Genomic DNA, 16501 nt, shown 5'->3' on the forward strand with positions numbered 1-16501 from the left:
CCAAGGGTCCTGGGAGGGAATGCTCAGAGGTTGTGGGAAGGGATGCGGGAGACAGCCTGACCAGGTCAACCGCCCATCTTCCTCCTTCCATCCTGGCCAGGGTTGCAGGTTCAGTCTCAGCTAGGTTTGCAGGTTCACCTTCCTGAAGAGCGCAGAATCCAGAGCCAGTTGCAGCTTCCTGGGAGGGAGGGAGGAAGAAGCCAAGGGAGTCTGAGAGCCCCTGCAGGGATTCTCCTGCCCAAGACATTCTGCTGCCCCTGGAGAAGCCCCAATTGGGCACCCCCTTCCCAAGAGCCCCCACCCATTTTCAAACACCTTTGGCAATTTCTTTCACCTCCTTTCCTTTTTTATTTATTTTATTTTGTGTATTCAATCTTTATTGGTTTAAAATCAACACACACACACACCAAAAGCTTATAAATAGGAAAATAAACAAAACAAAAAAGCACAATACATTTCTTACAAAAAGAAATAGAACAATACATCACGAATGCACAAAATTATTCCAGCCATCAACTTCAGACTTCCTTGATATGGGTTATTTATTTTCTTAATTAGGTAAAGGTACCCCTGACAGTTAGGTCCAGTCACAGATGACTCTGGGGTTGCGGCACTCATTTCGCTTTACTGGCCGAGGGAGCCGGCGTTTGTACGCACTCAGCTTCCGGGTCGTGGCCAGCATGACTAAGCCGCTTCTGGAGAACTAGAGCAGCGCACGGAAACGCCGTTTACCTTCCCGCCGGAGCGGTACCTATTTATCTACTTGCACTTTGACGTTCTTTCAAACTGCTGGGTTGGCAATTTTCTTAATTACTTGCCTCTATTTTTCAATAAACTTTATCTTTGCTAAATCTTGTCTGAATTCTTTGTACCTTATTCAATTCCAAGAGTTATTCGAAGCATTCTAAAGTTTTTATAAGAGGACACTGTTGTTTTAAATATTATCTATAGCTTTCTCATTCCCTTTTAAACTTTTGGGTCGATCGATCTCTGATCTTTTCCGTCATCTATGCTACTTCTATATATGGAAGAATGTTTACTTGCCACTCCTCTTTTGATGGAATTTTATCTCCTTTCTATCCCTTGGCAATCAGCATCCCCACTGCAGTTGTTGCATACAAAAAGACCCCTTCCCAGGAGCCCCCACCCATTTTCAAACACCTTTGGCAATTCCTTTCACCTGCCTGTCCCACCTCCCTTCCTAAGGCTGGCATGGTATGACATTAGTGGCCTGAGAGTAGATCCCTTGGAACTTAAGAGTTAATCTGCAAAGCACTGCTCTGAATACATGGGTGGCCCCGGCATGGAGAAGAAGGAAGCCCCTTGCTTGCATCAGGACCCCCTGGGAGAGGCGGGGGATCCGCCCATTGCTCCCTCTGCCCTCCCTGCCTCCTCCTCTGCCCTCCTGCCCTGCAAACACCCTTTGCTCTTGTTGCTCAGGGGAGAGAGGCAGGAAGAGCCTTCAAACCCATCCATTTCCTCCTCTGCAGCCCAGTGAGAGGGGAAGGAGCTGCAGCGCCTGGTTCACTTCAGATACACACATGGTTTACTGGGATTGTGAATGAACACGTCCTCTGCCTTCCATGCGGTGGGAGTGGGGTGGGTTAAAAGTGGTGAAGAGACCTGCCCCCTCCAGTCCTTTTCGGAAACAGGAGCTTTGGTCAGGAGTAAACAACTTAGATGGCAAGTTCACAAGAGAAGCACTTTGGAGCACTGCTTGCTCTTACTATGTGTTTGGATCTAGAGGACAACATATACGTTTACACCACGGGATTCCTTAAAGAGAGCACTTCTTTAAATTCAAAGGCCATTTCTACAAAATGGAAGTATTCTGCTGGCAGCCCTATGTAGAAAAGTTTTCGGTGTTTTAAATTTTGGGGTGTTTTTGTTGAAAGCCACCCAGAGTGGCTGAGGCAACACAGTCAGATGGGCAGGGTGCAAGTAATGAATTATTTATTCTTATTCTTATTAGTATTATTCCCTTCTAAGCCCATCCTAATATGCATGCTGATCAGAGACTCTGTCCCAACCGCCCCCCCTTGACCGCAAGAGGGCTTCCTATTTTTACAGCTATTCGTCACATTTCTATACTGCCCTTCTTCCAAAGATCACAGGGCAGCTTACAAGAGAAAAACACAGAGATGCATAGCAGAGTAAGAAATAAAAACAACATCCCCCCCCCCCAATTCAGTTGTGAAGTCCATAGATTGTTTAATGAGCCAAACGCCTGGGAAAAGAGCAATGCTTTCGCCTGTTGCCTAAAGATAAGGTCTTCCTGCGATGGGCCTTCTGCTGGGGTATAGATATTAAAATTACTACTATTATTAAGGCATCCTGGCCAGCAATGCCCACCCCTCTCCCCTTGCCCGCCTCCTTCCCTGCAACGCCCTTTGTACTAGATCCATGAAGGAGGAAGCTTCTCCCCCCCCTCCCCTTCAAGGCCACCTTTAAGAAAAGAGCTCCCTTTCCTCCCTTCTCTTCTCCCCGCCCGGATCCCGTCCCGGGGCTTCTCATCCTGGACCCCCTCGCAAAGCCCCTTCCCTCCTTCCCCGCCACTGGCTTTGCACTCACCCGAAATCCTGGGCAGGGGGGCGGGAATGGGAGCCCCCGCGTGGGAGGCAGGGAGTGATGGCGCTTAATTCGGAGGCTTGATTAGGAAGAAGCCCCCTCCTCCGTCTCCTCAAGACGCAGCCCCGCTTCCCGCCTCCTTCCCTCCCTCCTTTGCAAGCTCCGCTTTTCTCTGCTGGTGAAGCCGGAAGTGGAGGCAACTCTGAGGAGGAAGGAGAAGTCTCCGCCTCTTGTCTGTTATTTGATAATTGGGGGAAGGAAAACCTTGTAGCACCCAACCAATGGGGAGAAGAGGGAGGGAACGTGTGCATAGGGAATAAAAGCTCATTCTTTGCCCCAGCTGGACTGTGCCTGCTTTGGAGCCCCATATTGTCCTCAATAAGGGACGCTGGTGGCGCTGTGGGTTAAACCAGAGCCTAGGGCTTGCCAATCAGAAGGTTGGCAGTTTGAATCCCTGCAATGGGGTGAGCTCCTGTTGCTCTGTCTCTGCTCCTGCCAACCTAGCAGTTCGAAAGCACATCAAACTGCAAGTAGATAAAGAGGTACCTGTTGTAAACAAAATCTGCCCTTATTCCCTTATGGGGGACACAAGAGCCGTTGTAGAGTCTTTTGCAGGTTCTCCATCGGTAGGAGAAAATAACAGAGGCCAACCAGAGAATATTGAGAAGCAAACAGCTAGTAAGCCAGATCTTTATTGAACTGTTGCAACAGGGTGGTCCCCTCACACGCAGGAGAACGGAGGAGGACCCAGAACAAAGGTTTGCCTGCCCTTATATAGCCCTTTTAAATTCCCTGCCCTGGAGCTCAAGACCACCCCTCCATACATCATACCTACATCACAGAAAAGGCGCTCTGCAACAGAAATCTGAATGTTGTTGCTTTTCCTGTGCTGCTCCAGACATGTGGTCCACATATCTATGTATGTGCTTGGTTGGTACATTTATGAACATTTATTATATATATATAAGACCTTAAAATTTTTTATTACATACCGCTCCAGCGGGAAGGTAAATGGCGTTTCCGTGCACTGCGCTGGTTCACCAGAAGCGGCTTAGTCATGCTGGCCACATGACCCGGAAGCTGTACGCCGGTTACCTTGGCCAGTAAAGTGAGATGAGCGCCGCAACCCCAGAGTCGGTCACGACTGGACCTAATTACCTTTAGTAATTTACCTTTACCTTTAGTCCTCAATAAACTCTTTACTGCTTCACCAATTTTGTTCAGATGGTGTTTTAAGAAAGGGGATCAAGGGTCTCAGGACCCACTTCTTACAATGTATGAAGTAGTTTACAGCAAAAAATAACTCTTCTGGGTAACAGAATAAATTATTTTAATAAATATTTAAACGGAGAGCATATTTTGCCTTCTCATGTTCATGTAAACATGGTTCCACTCCAACCTCACTTAGTATTAAATTGTGGGTGGATATGGCAGACACAGAGATTTCTCCAAGTGGTTGTTTATACTAAGCTGGACCTGAACTGGACTCAAACAGCTCAGCCGGCCTGCTTTTATAGGCAGCCGGCTGCCAACATTGTAACAACAACAAGAAGCCAGGGTCTCCCGCTGAAATTAACTGACGTTGACCTGAGTGAAAGCTATATACATAATACCCCTGGTGGCCAGGGTGAGAACTTCAATACATAACACTTAGTCCCCCCTTCCACCTCAGCAAAGAATTTTTGATACAGAAATCTCCTGGACAGAAATCTCCCTGTTTGCATTACAGGGAGGGCTCAGCCTCTGTCTACCTTATTGCACACTCATTACACACGATGTCTTTTGCCGTGTCCTGTATTCTCCTCAAAGAAACATGTTCGGGGTCAAGATCGACCGGGGTCCGGCACACTTCCCTCGCGCAGCTCTGGTCTCCCCCCCGGGACCTTTGACTCAGCAGAGCATAAAACACAGCAGAAGTAGAAGCTTGAACGTTCTGTCGTGTGGCAGCAATAACTCAGGCTGACACGCAGCAGTGTCCTTATCTTAAAGTCTTTATTGCTGTACAGATCAACACATCGTAAATCTTCCCGGTGAGACGCAGCTCATGTTGCTCCTTTCTCCATGGAGCCTAACACGCAGACTGAAAAACACACAGAGAAATCCACGCCCCTTCCGTGTTCTCTGCCCGCCCTCAGAATGTGAGGCATCATCACTCAGAACTCTTAACCCTGTCAGTTCTGAGCCCCCTCAACACCCCCTCTCGAATCACGTTCTGAGAGGACTTCTGAGTGTTCAACACCTTCCCCATTGCCTTCCGCCCCTTCTTGGCATCGTTGTTAGGCACCTGTTGAACCTCACAAACCTCAGGTTCGCACTGTGCGAAACCAACCCACGCATTTGTGACCTGAAACCTCTCAGGTGGAATTCCCTTTGTTGCCCTTGAAGACCGCCTGGGCACAAACTGGGGTGCTCCTCCTGACCCACTGGGGCCAGCATGTGCGTCTTCCTCATCAGAAGACTCCCCCTCTGACTTGACACGTCTGTGAGCTTTCTCCATTATGCGCACAGGAGATGAGGGCTCACTCTTGGACACTCCCTTCACAACCTGTGGAGACGCCCTACTCTGTTCAGGGTCCTGGTCTCCACCAGCAGGTTCAGGCTCTGGCTCTCTTTCCTCCTCAGAGTCAGACAGACAATCTGAGTGAACGTCAGAGCGCACTTTGCGCCTAGCCCAGCCATCCTGCTCAAAGAACTCAGCCTGTTTACTGACCAGAAGCTTGGTCTGATCACCTTCTGGGTATGCGAACCTCCACCCTTTTGTCGCGGGTTCATACCCACAGAAGATCATTTCCTGGTACTTTGGACCACCTTCTTGCTGCAACCACTTTGGTACAGGCACCATGGCTCTGCAACCAAAAGTGCGAAAGAAATGCACAAGCGGCTTCTGCCGATGAAGCAGGAAATACGGGGTGTCACCTACCACTGCATTGTAGCACCTGTTCATCGTAAAATTGGCCGTTTTTACCGCCTCCCCCCAAAAACTGTGAGGCAAACCAGAGTCATCCAGTAGAATCTCGGATGCTCGAACCAGGGCTTTACTCCTCAGCTCTGCCACGCCACTCTCCTGAGGAGAAGTCACCTTGTGACGTATCCCCCTCTGGCGAGAGAAACCCTTTAGAGCAGACCCAGTGACCTCAGAACCGCGGTCAAACTGGAAACCTTGCACCTTGGTGGAGAACCTCAGTTCCACCTCTGCAACCCAATCCTTGATCAGTTGCGTTGCCTCATCCTTCGTTCTCAGCGTGAACGCCCATGCGTTCCTGGTAAAATCATCTGTCAGCACCATCAGCCACTTGGCCTTGCCCAGACTTGGCTGTGGCATACTTAAAAGGTCTGCATGCACAAGCTCAAAAGGCTTTGTGGTGACCCTCTCCACCCTGGGATGGCTAAATCCCTTGTTTCTGGCTTTCCTGCAAGCCTTGCACTTCAAAGGTTTACCACATTCTTTTACCTTGCAACCTTTGGTGCACTCTGATAACATCTGGACGTCCTCACAGGACCCATGTGACATCCTCTTGTGCCACACGCAAGCACACGACACATGAGTGTGGTCAGTGGCTTTCCCCTCACCCTCGAGAGGTGATTCCAGAACAAAGAGGTTGTTCTGATTTTTTCCAACACGTACCAGTTGCTCTCCACCTCTGGAAATTGTACAAACATCATTTTCAAAACTCACAGAATATCCCTCCTGTAAAAGAGAAGGTACAGACAGCAAGCAATGCTTTATCTCAGGGAGAACATAAACCTTCAATTCAGCCTGTAAAAAAGAGACAAACAAGTTAGAAATATGGGTTACACGGCCCTGTGCACCTGTAGCAAAACTAACAGTTTTCTCAGTTGAAACAGCTTTGCAGTTCCACTTTTGTCCATCAGGTGGCGCTGTTACCAAATGGGCATTCGCAGCTGAGTCAACAACCCAACGTAGGACCCTCCCCCCACCGGAGTTGTCCTTCTTTGTTGCCTTAGCAACTGACTTGACCTTGGAGCTCTCGCTGCAGGTGGTGTTGTCCAAAACCGCCATCGACGCAGACAGTTGAAAAACGCTGTCCTCCCCTTCCGGCCGACTCTGGGACTTTCCACGCTGGCCTCTTCTCCCGGGCTGGTTCCCATGGGAAACGACCTTGGGCGCATCCTGCCTTGGCTCTCTCGCTCTCTGTGGGCAGTTGCGTCGCAGGTGTTCAGCCGAGGCACAAACAAAACATCGCCTAGTGCCTTTGGTCTTCTCTGCCCTCCCAACCTCTCCAGCAGCAATCCTCCTCGAGGCTTTTCTGCCGTTGGGAAAATGGCTTTTGGCTTCTGCTGTGGTTTCTTTGCAAACCCCTCTCAGCTCCTGCCAAACAGCCTGGGCACTCTCAAGACCCTTGGACTGGCCTTTCTGGCCTGCACCACCAAACTTGGGTGCACAGCCTCCAGAGGAACAGCTTGCCTCTGCTTTCCTCTTCCCAGCTTCCAGCAGCTTTCCAGCATGCAGCTGCCTGTCTCTCTGGCGTGTCAAAGCATCGCAGCAGCTTTTAGACACGGCTCCAGCCCACTTTGGACTTCCAGGGCGTCCCACAGCCCCTCCTTTACTCTCTGGGCATTCCCCAGCTTCTGTGCAGCTCTTGGCCCCTGCTGGGCGTCCCTCAGGCTGGCGTCTAGCCCCCCCTGGTGTGGCTCCCACTCTCATCAGTGCCTGCCGACCGACCCAGGGCTCCTTCCCGTCTGCCTCTTCAAAAGGGACTGCACGCGATTCATGGCTGTCTGCCATCTCTCCCCGGGGGCCCAGCTTACTTACAGGTACCTCCCGGTCCGGCAGATCCTTCCCAGCGAGCTCCCTTCGGCTGGCTCCAGCTACTCCTTAGCTGGCCTTCTCATCGGCTGGCCTCCGGCTGCCGCCTCCTCACACGCACGAACGTTGCTTATCTTTATTGCTGGTCTCCCATAACCTGTTCGGGGTCAAGATCGACCGGGGTCCGGCACACTTCCCTCGCGCAGCTCTGGTCTTCCCCCCGGGACCTTTGACTCAGCAGAGCATAAAACACAGCAGAAGTAGAAGCTTGAACGTTCTGTCGTGTGGCAGCAATAACTCAGGCTGACACGCAGCAGTGTCCTTATCTTAAAGTCTTTATTGCTGTACAGATCAACACATCGTAAATCTTCCCGGTGAGACGCAGCTCATGTTGCTCCTTTCTCCATGGAGCCTAACACGCAGACTGAAAAACACACAGAGAAATCCACGCCCCTTCCGTGTTCTCTGCCCGCCCTCAGAATGTGAGGCGTCATCACTCAGAACTCTTAACCCTGTCAGTTCTGAGCCCCCTCAACAAAACACTCCAGAGATACAGGAACAGTGACATGCAGCAGCAGCAGCATCAGGAGCTAGACAGATTAGCTGGGGAGTTTGATCCAGAAAAGGAGCAGACGGGGAAAGGTTAAGCAGAACGCCCCCCCATGTCGCCCTTAGGTGTGCTCAGTCTTCACCTGCTCCATGACTCCACCTTGCATGAGAAGGCAGGATGGAGCTCCAGGAAACAGGAATTGGTCCTTCAACCAGCCAGGACATCTCACCATCACAGACAGATCCAGTCTCCTGCTGGGGAGTCAAGAGTGGCCCTGGGATGGCAGAGAGAGGAGGGGAAGGGCCCAGCGGCAGAAGGAATGGCAGGGCTCCAGATGCTCCCTTGGACCCCCCACTCCCTTGACACCAAGGGGAGCTCCTCTTCTGGGGCTGAAAGCATTGGCATGGAGGTTTGGATTTTGTCAGGACTGCAAGGGGGGAAAGGAAACCTAAAACACACCCACCCATGGACACACTGGAGACTGAATAAAAATAGGCCCCCCATTTCTTTCTTTATGAAGGGGCAAAGGCTGTGCACTTTCTATAGATGCAACTACAACCCACAACTGGAATCTTCTGGGTGCATTGAGCTCCCCCCCAGATAGAATAGATTCCCTCAGCATCTTGCCCCACCTCCAAGAAGCAAGTTTATCTGGTTAAAGTGTTTGTTTGGGACAGCATTATATTGTATTTCTCTGAAGGATAAGACTCTTTATATCAGCAGTAATAAATATATTAACTGGGTTATGAATAACAGTTTTGATACTGTCAACATGAACTTTGAGGTTTCAGACATACCCATTTCAATCAAGAAAGATGCAGGAGATACTTTTCCTTTTTGATTCTGGGCCCTTGACTTCTCTGATCCTGCTACCATCAAGGCAAACGTTTGGGGCAGATATCCAGGGCCCCACTCAGCAGCAGCAACAGGGGGAGGAGAAGGCCCCACAAACATTTTCCACATTTTGAAGTTAAATGATACAAAGCCCCCCCAAGAATCGACAGAAGCTTACCAGGGTACCTTTCCTTCTAGTCAGCTATTCAGGCTCCTCATTCCTCCCCATTTCTCTATGGAGGGTCAAAGGCTATGCACTTTGTATAGACGTAACTACAACCAACATCTGGTATCTTCTGGGTGCACCAAGGTGGCCTCCTTCTGCATTGTCAGCAAGTGACAACTGTCATGGAACAACCCCCAGTGTCTCTACAGAAAATTTTACTGATGGGCTTGTAGGGGCAGGGGAGAGAGGCAGTCTGCTAGGTGGATAGGGTTGTGGGATAGAAATGTCAATAACCAAAGACAGAACTGGAATAAATGTGTAACCTGCCTCAAGATTATTTGTGGTTGTTTTGTGCTTTCACATTAACTAAATCTGCTGCAAAACAACAACAGAAATGGAAATGAGCTGGAAGAACTTGACGAAAAAATAGGATTTTTTTTTATAAACAATAGACTGGCAAAAATAAGAGAAAGAATAGAAATACTTAAATGCCCCTATTAATATTAATGAAATAAAAGAAGGAACTGTGACTTCTAAGAATGGTAAAGTCCCTGGTCCAGATGGTATATCTATAATGAAATACAAAAAATTGGAAGAGACCATATTACCGGTGTTAGAAAAAATAATGAACAAAATTTTAGAAGGAGGACAAGTGCCAGAATCATGGCAAGAGGCACTAATTACATAGAACTGAAATATGGATCCAATTTAGAGTAAATTAAAAATTATAGACCAGTCTCACTTCTAAATTCAGATTATAAATTATTTGCAAAAATTTTAGCCAATAAATTGAAAAAAATCCTGGCAAGATTAATAAAGAAAGATCTGTCAGGCTTCCTACGGGGAAGACAAATTTACAGCAACGTACCGTATTTTTCATCCTATAGGATGCTCTGTCCCATAGGATGCACCTAGTTTTTTGGGGGGAAATAAAGGGAAATTTATTCCCTTTATTTCCCCCCCAAAACCAGGTCGGGGAACAGCGGGATGGCGGCACTGCGCCTCCCCGCTGTCCCCCGAGCTTGTGGGGCTGGCCGATGTCTGCCTGGCGGGCGGGGCGCTCTGCTTCAGTGCGCCCATCGTGCCGGGTGGCAGGCTGCTATCCGCAGCGTAGGGAGCCCTGCGGGAACTCCCTCAGGGCTGCCTAGGCTGCGGATGTGTTCCCGAAGCGCCTGGCGCTCTGCCTTCAGCGCTCCCGGAGCTGCGGATGTCTTCCTAAAGCCTGCATTCGCCCCATAGGACGCACCCAGATTTCCCCTTCATTTTGGGAAGGGAAAAAGTGCGTCCTATAAGGCGAAAAATACGGTAAGTTTGGTAGTAGATACAACAGAATACCTAGAAATGAGACCAGATATAAAGGCTGCCCTGATCTTGGTGGATGCGGAGAAAGCATTGGATCATGCTTCAGGGGCATTCATGCAGAAAACTTTGGAAATGATGAGTTTGGGTGAGAAAATATGCAGTGGTATAAAAGCGATTTATAATTCCAAAAGGTCAGACTAATTATAAATGGTGAAACATCAGAAGCTTTTAATATCTCTAAGGGAACAAGACAGGGCTGCCCTCTTTCTTCTCCTCCTCTTTATCACACTTCTGGAAGTGTATTTGAAAACAGTAAGAGAAGACCCTAGAATAGAAGGAATTAAAGCTGGACAAAGGGCCTATAAGGTCAGAGCCTTTTCAGACAATCTAATATTTACAACAGAAAACCCTCTAGAGCAGCGGTTCTCAACCTGTGGGTCCCCAGAGGTTGTTGGACTACAACTCCCATCATCCCTGAGCTCTGGCCTTGCTAGCTAGGGGTGACAGGAGTTGTAGGTCAGCAACATCTGGGGGCCCACAGGTTGAAAAAGCCTGCTCTAGAGTATTGTAGTAATATTGGGAAAAACAAGGCCAAGAATAAAATACAAAACTCAGACTTAAAAGAAAGGGGAGGCTTTTCCCTTCCAGACCTCAAAATTTACTATGAAGCAGCTTGTCTGACTCGGATTCGGGATTGGATTAAATTGGAGAAAGGAGAGGCAATAGAACTGGAAGGACATGACAGCATATTTGGTTGGCATGCATATTTGTGGTATGGGAAAACAAAAGTACACAAGGACTCCACAATACTATAATAAGTTTTTAATAAAGGTATGGGGAAAATACAAAGAATTATTGGAACCCCAAACTCCATGGTGGCTATCACCCATTGAAGCACTATCACTTAACATGTCAACAATGAAAGGAATACGGCCAACATACAGAGAATTACTAATAGAACAAGAAGGAAAGTTAAAATTGAAAGACTATGATGAGATATAGGAAGATTTAGTGATGGTGATGGATATTTGTTGTAAGAAAGAAAATCAATAAAACATATTATAATAAAAGGAAAGGAAAGGAAAGGAAAAAGAAAGGCGTTTGGACAATTATCACGATTCAAAATTAATAAAGAAAAAACAAAACTCCTGGTAAAAAAATTAGATATACAAGAAAAAGTAAAGTTAGAAATAGAAACAGGACTTAAAATTACTAACAGAGCAAAGTATTTAGGAATTTGGATAACCATGAAAAACATTAATTTATAGAAAGACATTTATATTAAGGTATGGAACGATATTAAGAAAGACTTAGAAATCTGGAGTAAATTAAAACTCACGTTGTGGCAAAAATTTCTACAATCAAGATGGTAGTTTTACCAAAAATGCAGTTCCTTTTTCAATCAATTCTGGTTCTTAATGGCTTAAATTGTTTTAAAAAATGGCACAGGTATTTGGCAAAATACATTTGGCAGGGCAAAAAAAACCAGAATTAAATTTAAACTATTAACAGTAACCAAAAACAAAGGAGGGTTTGGAATGCCAGATTTTAGGATCTACTATGACGTTGCCTGCCTGGGGGCCACCAGGTGGCGTGTTGGAAGATGGCCGACAATAACATCTCTCTGACCCATACGAGGTAATTAAGGGGCTGCTATGGGAAGTATGCAGTCTTCCTACCCCCCCAGAAGACGGGGGCGCTGCCTTGCCAGGTGTGCCGAACACTTGGCACGAGCCCTCAGTAAAGTCAGATCTTCCTGACGCCGATTCCAATTAGCGCGTGCTGGTTAGCTTCAGCTTGGAATTATAATTGGAAACATAGGATTGGAATGAAGCTGAAGCACATATATCAAGTAATGTTCAAGAGATAAGACTGCTGATTAATGGATCTCTGTGACCGGGAGGGACAGATGGATAAGTAAATCTTCTGATGAATCACCACTAGGAGACTGTATGTTTGGAATGAGGGGGGGGGTGGAGGAAAAAACTTTTTTTTCTTTGCACGATGTGATATTAATAACCCTTCACCCCAGATAGAAATAAGATCGTTGCGTTTTTATTAATCACAAGCAGGAATTCAAGAACTGTGTGGGATGGATTATAACAGGAGAGTAGATTGGTGAACGGTGAGAAAGAGGAAAATTTTCATGAAGCAGTTAAAAAATGGCGTCTCGCCAAGACAGGCTTGCTGGAGAAAGAAGGACAGGGGGAGGAGAATCAGGATTATTCGAAAGATTTTTTTTATGGAAGCGCTGAACAGAGGGTGTCCCTGAGTGATATGATCTTTGGACAGTACAAAACCCACACAAAGCATGCCTGTTTTCAATCTGCTTGAGAAAATTATCAGAGATCGCAAAGAAAGGAATATACGATAACAACAAGAGAAAGAAAGTAATAAAGGACTATCTAGATTGAACTGGATAGAACTGTCTAATTAAAGCAGTAATATAACTGATGTTTGGACTCGGTAGTTTTGGACTCATGCGGAGCTTGATGTATGGGTACCCCCAACAAAATTTAAAATTTGGCTGTATAATTTGAAACTAATGTGATTTGGATAATGTGATGTGATTGGCCTGTTAATAAAAATTATTTTTTTTAAAAAAAAAGAAGTTGCCTGCCTGGTCTAGCTCAAGGAATGGATGATCTTGAAGAATACTAAATTATTGGATATTGAGGGCTGGGATAATATAGTGGGGTGGCACGGCTACCTGGGTTATAATAAAGCAAAAATGGCCTGTTGGAATGTGGAGTTAACCAGGGCTATTGAGTATCTGGCTCCAAAAAGCCCACTCCAATTGCATGGAGACCGGACAGCCCCATGGTTTTCCAAGGATCTGAGGGCAACGAGACGGCTAGAGCGCCAGTGGCAGAAACCTCATTCTGAATCTGACCGGACACGGGTTAGAGCTCAACGTTGAGATACCAAATGGCAATAGTGAAGGTGAAGAAAACCTTCTTCACCCCCTCTATTGCATCTGCAGAAAACAGCAGCAGGAGACTCTTTCAGGTGGTTTGCAATTTAATGGAACCATCTCTCCAATGGCGCCCGGTACAGGCCACATGATCTCCTGCAATGATTTTGCAAAGTTTTTTGCAAATAAAGTCACTCAGATTAAGAGAGGTAGACTCCCCTGTGGGGGCAGGGCGGGGGCTGGTGAATGCTAGAGTCCGGTCTAGTAAAGTTGCGTGGGATCAATTCCAATCTGTTATGTCCGAGGATGTGGACAGGCTGCTTAGATGAGTGAAACCAACCACCTGTCTCCTTGATCCTTGCCCATCCTGGCTCATAAAATCTAGCCGGGAAGGGCTGGGCGATGGGCTCCGCGGGGTGGTGAATGCTTCTCTCTGTGAGGGAGCCTTCCCAGACACACTGAAAGAGGCAGTTACAGTGGTACCTCTGGTTAAGAACTTAATTCGTTCTGGAGATCTGTTCTTAATGTGAAACTGTTCTTCACCTGAAGCACCACTTTAGCTAATCGGGCCTCCTGCTGCCGCTGTACGATTTCTGTTCTCATCCTGAAGCAAAGTTCTTAACCCGAGGTAATATTTCTGGGTTAGTGGAGTCTGTAACCTGAAGTGTATGTAACCCGAGGCACCACTGTATTAAACTGCTTCTTAAAAAAAATATCTTTAGACCCAGCCAATACGGCCAACTATCGTCCAGTCTCAAATCTTCCATTCTTTGGCAAGGTGAATGAGTGGGTGGTTGTTGAACAAGTCCAGGGACGCCTGGAATATGTGGACCATTTGGATCCATTCCAGTTGGGATTCAGGCCTCATCATGGGACTGAAACTGACCTGGACACAATAATTTCCGGCGGGCTAGGGACAAAGGTGAGAGCTATTTCCTAGATCTGCTGGATCTTTCAGAGGCTTTTGACACCATTGGCCATAACATCCTTCTGGACCAACTAGAGGGGCTGGGAGCTGGAGGAACTGTTATACACTGGGCCGTGTTCAGAAAGTGGTGTTGGGGGTTGAGTGTTCAGACCCCTGAGCTCTCACTTGTGGGGTGCCTCAGGGTTCCGTCCTCTCCCCATGCTTTTCAGATTTCTACATGAAGCCGCTGGGAGAGATCAGGGGGTTTGGGCTAGATGTTCATCAGTATGCGGATACCCAGCTTTACTTCTCTTTCAAATCAGAACCAGTGAAGATGATGAAGGTCCTGTGTGAGTGTCTGGAGGTGGTTGGAGGATGGATGGCAGCTAACATATTAAAGTTGAATGCTGACAAGGTAGATGTCCTGTTTTTGGGAGACAGGAGGCAGGCAGGTGTGGAGAACTCCCTGGTCCTGAATGGGGTAACTGTGCCCCTAAAGGACCAGGTGCACAGCCTGGCGGTCATTTTGGATTTGCAGCTGTCAATGGAAGCGCAGGTCAATTCTGTGTCCAGGGCAGCTGTTTACCAGCTCAATCTGGTACGCAGGCTAAGACCCTATCTGCCCTCAGACTGCCTTGCCAGAGTAGTGTATGCTCCAGTTATCTCCTGTTTGGACTACTGCAATGCGCTCTATGTGGGGCTACCTTTGTAAGTGGCCCGAAAACTGCAACTAATCCAGAATGCAGCAGGTAGACTGGTGACAGGCTGCAGCCGCCAAGACCACATAACACTGGTATTGAAAAACCAAGATAGGCTCCCATTGCATTTCTGAGCACAAATCAAAGTGTTGGTGCTGACCTTTAAAGCGCTAAACGGCCTCGATCCAGTATACCTGAAGTAGAGTCTCCACCCCCATCGTTCTGCCTGGACATGGAGGTCCGGTACCAAGAACTTCTGGCGGCTGCCTCACTGTGAGAAGTGAAGTTACAGGGAACCAGGCAGAAGGCCTTCTCGGTAGTGGTGCCCTCCCTGTGGAATACCCTCCCACCAGATGTCAAAGGAAAAAACTGTTAGGATATTTCCGTTCCACCTTAAAAGGGAGCAGGCTTTGTGAGTCACAGAGTCTGCGTATTTCCTGTTCACAGGATGTTTCTGTTGTGTCTTTGCTTTCGTTTCTCTCTTTGCCTGAACACGCAAGCAGGCAGTCATGTTTTTCTTTGTTCTGATCACCGCTGAATAAACTTGGAAAAATGCTCTCCTGCTGTGCATCTTTCGCTGTGTGAATTCTGCTGATAGAGTGTGCACCAGCCTAAGAATGTGGAATACTATTTCTGAGGCTTTGTGGCACTAATTGCTGATACTGCGTGTCTACGGGAGATCGATGGACATCCGGAGATGACGTGGAGTCATGATGGACTTTATCTCCCTGGCAGTATCCCAACAAAAACAGCCACCAGACTTTAAAAGACATCTGAAGGCTGCCCTGTTTAGGGAAGCTTTTAATATCTGAAGGACTATTGTATTTCAGTGTTTTGTTGGAAGCCACCAAGAGTGGCTGTGCCGCGGGGAAAATCGAGCCAGATGGGTGTGGTATAAATTATATTATTGTTGTTATTATTGTTGCTGTTGCTATTATTATTATTGAAAACAAACACTGCCAAATTCTTTTCTGTACATCCAGAGACTTGACAGTAATCTTCACTTCCCAGGAAATCTGGTAAAACCTGAGTGGAAAACTCCATACATTTATATGATTTCCTGCCTGTGTGAATTTTCTTATGGATAGTAAGGTCTTCACTCCCTCTGAAGCTCTTTCCACGTTTCATAAATCTGGTTTTCCCCATGTGAGTCAGCGGATGTTTACTAAGGTTCCATCTTGACTTAAGCTTCTCCCCTGTGGGAGTTCGCCAGGGTAATGTAAGTTTATCCTCCCTGTTGAAGCTCTTCCCACATTCAATACGTTCCAATGGTTTCTCCCCTGTATGAGTTAGTTGGTGTATTCTAAGTGCTCTACTGTAGCTGAATCTCCTTCCACATGCCATACATTAAAATGGTTTCTTCCCCGTGTGATAGTTGGTGTCTTATAAGGTGTCTATATGGATGGAAGCTCTTTCCATATTCAGTACATTTAAATGGTTTTTCCCGTGTGAGTTCGTTGATGTTTCCTAAGGTGTCCATTTTGACTGAAGCTTTTTCCACATTAAATACGTTCAAATGGTTCCCCCCCCCCCGTGTGAGTTCGTTGGTGTATTCTAAGTGCTTCACTTTTAATGAAGCTCTTTCCACATTCAATAATTTAAATGATTTCTCCCCCGTGTGAGTTAGTTGGTGTAATCTAAGTGTTCCATTTTGACTGAAGCACTTTCCACATTCAATACATTTAAATGGTTTCTCCCCGTGTGAGTTCGTTGGTGTATTCTAAGGTGTTCACTTCTACTGAAGCTATTTCCACATTCAATACATTTAAATGGTTTCTCCGCCGTGTGAGTTCC

The 16501-nt window shown here is 47.1% G+C and overlaps 1 pseudogene; it reads right to left on the bottom strand.

Moving 5' to 3' along the window:
- Positions 1 to 16023: 16023 nt before the first annotated feature.
- Positions 16024 to 16501, bottom strand: part of LOC128409011 (oocyte zinc finger protein XlCOF6-like) — a 45611-nt pseudogene continuing 45133 nt past the window's right edge.

Source organism: Podarcis raffonei, chromosome 2, assembly GCF_027172205.1.
Source record: "Podarcis raffonei isolate rPodRaf1 chromosome 2, rPodRaf1.pri, whole genome shotgun sequence".
Lineage (NCBI taxonomy): Eukaryota > Metazoa > Chordata > Lepidosauria > Squamata > Lacertidae > Podarcis > Podarcis raffonei.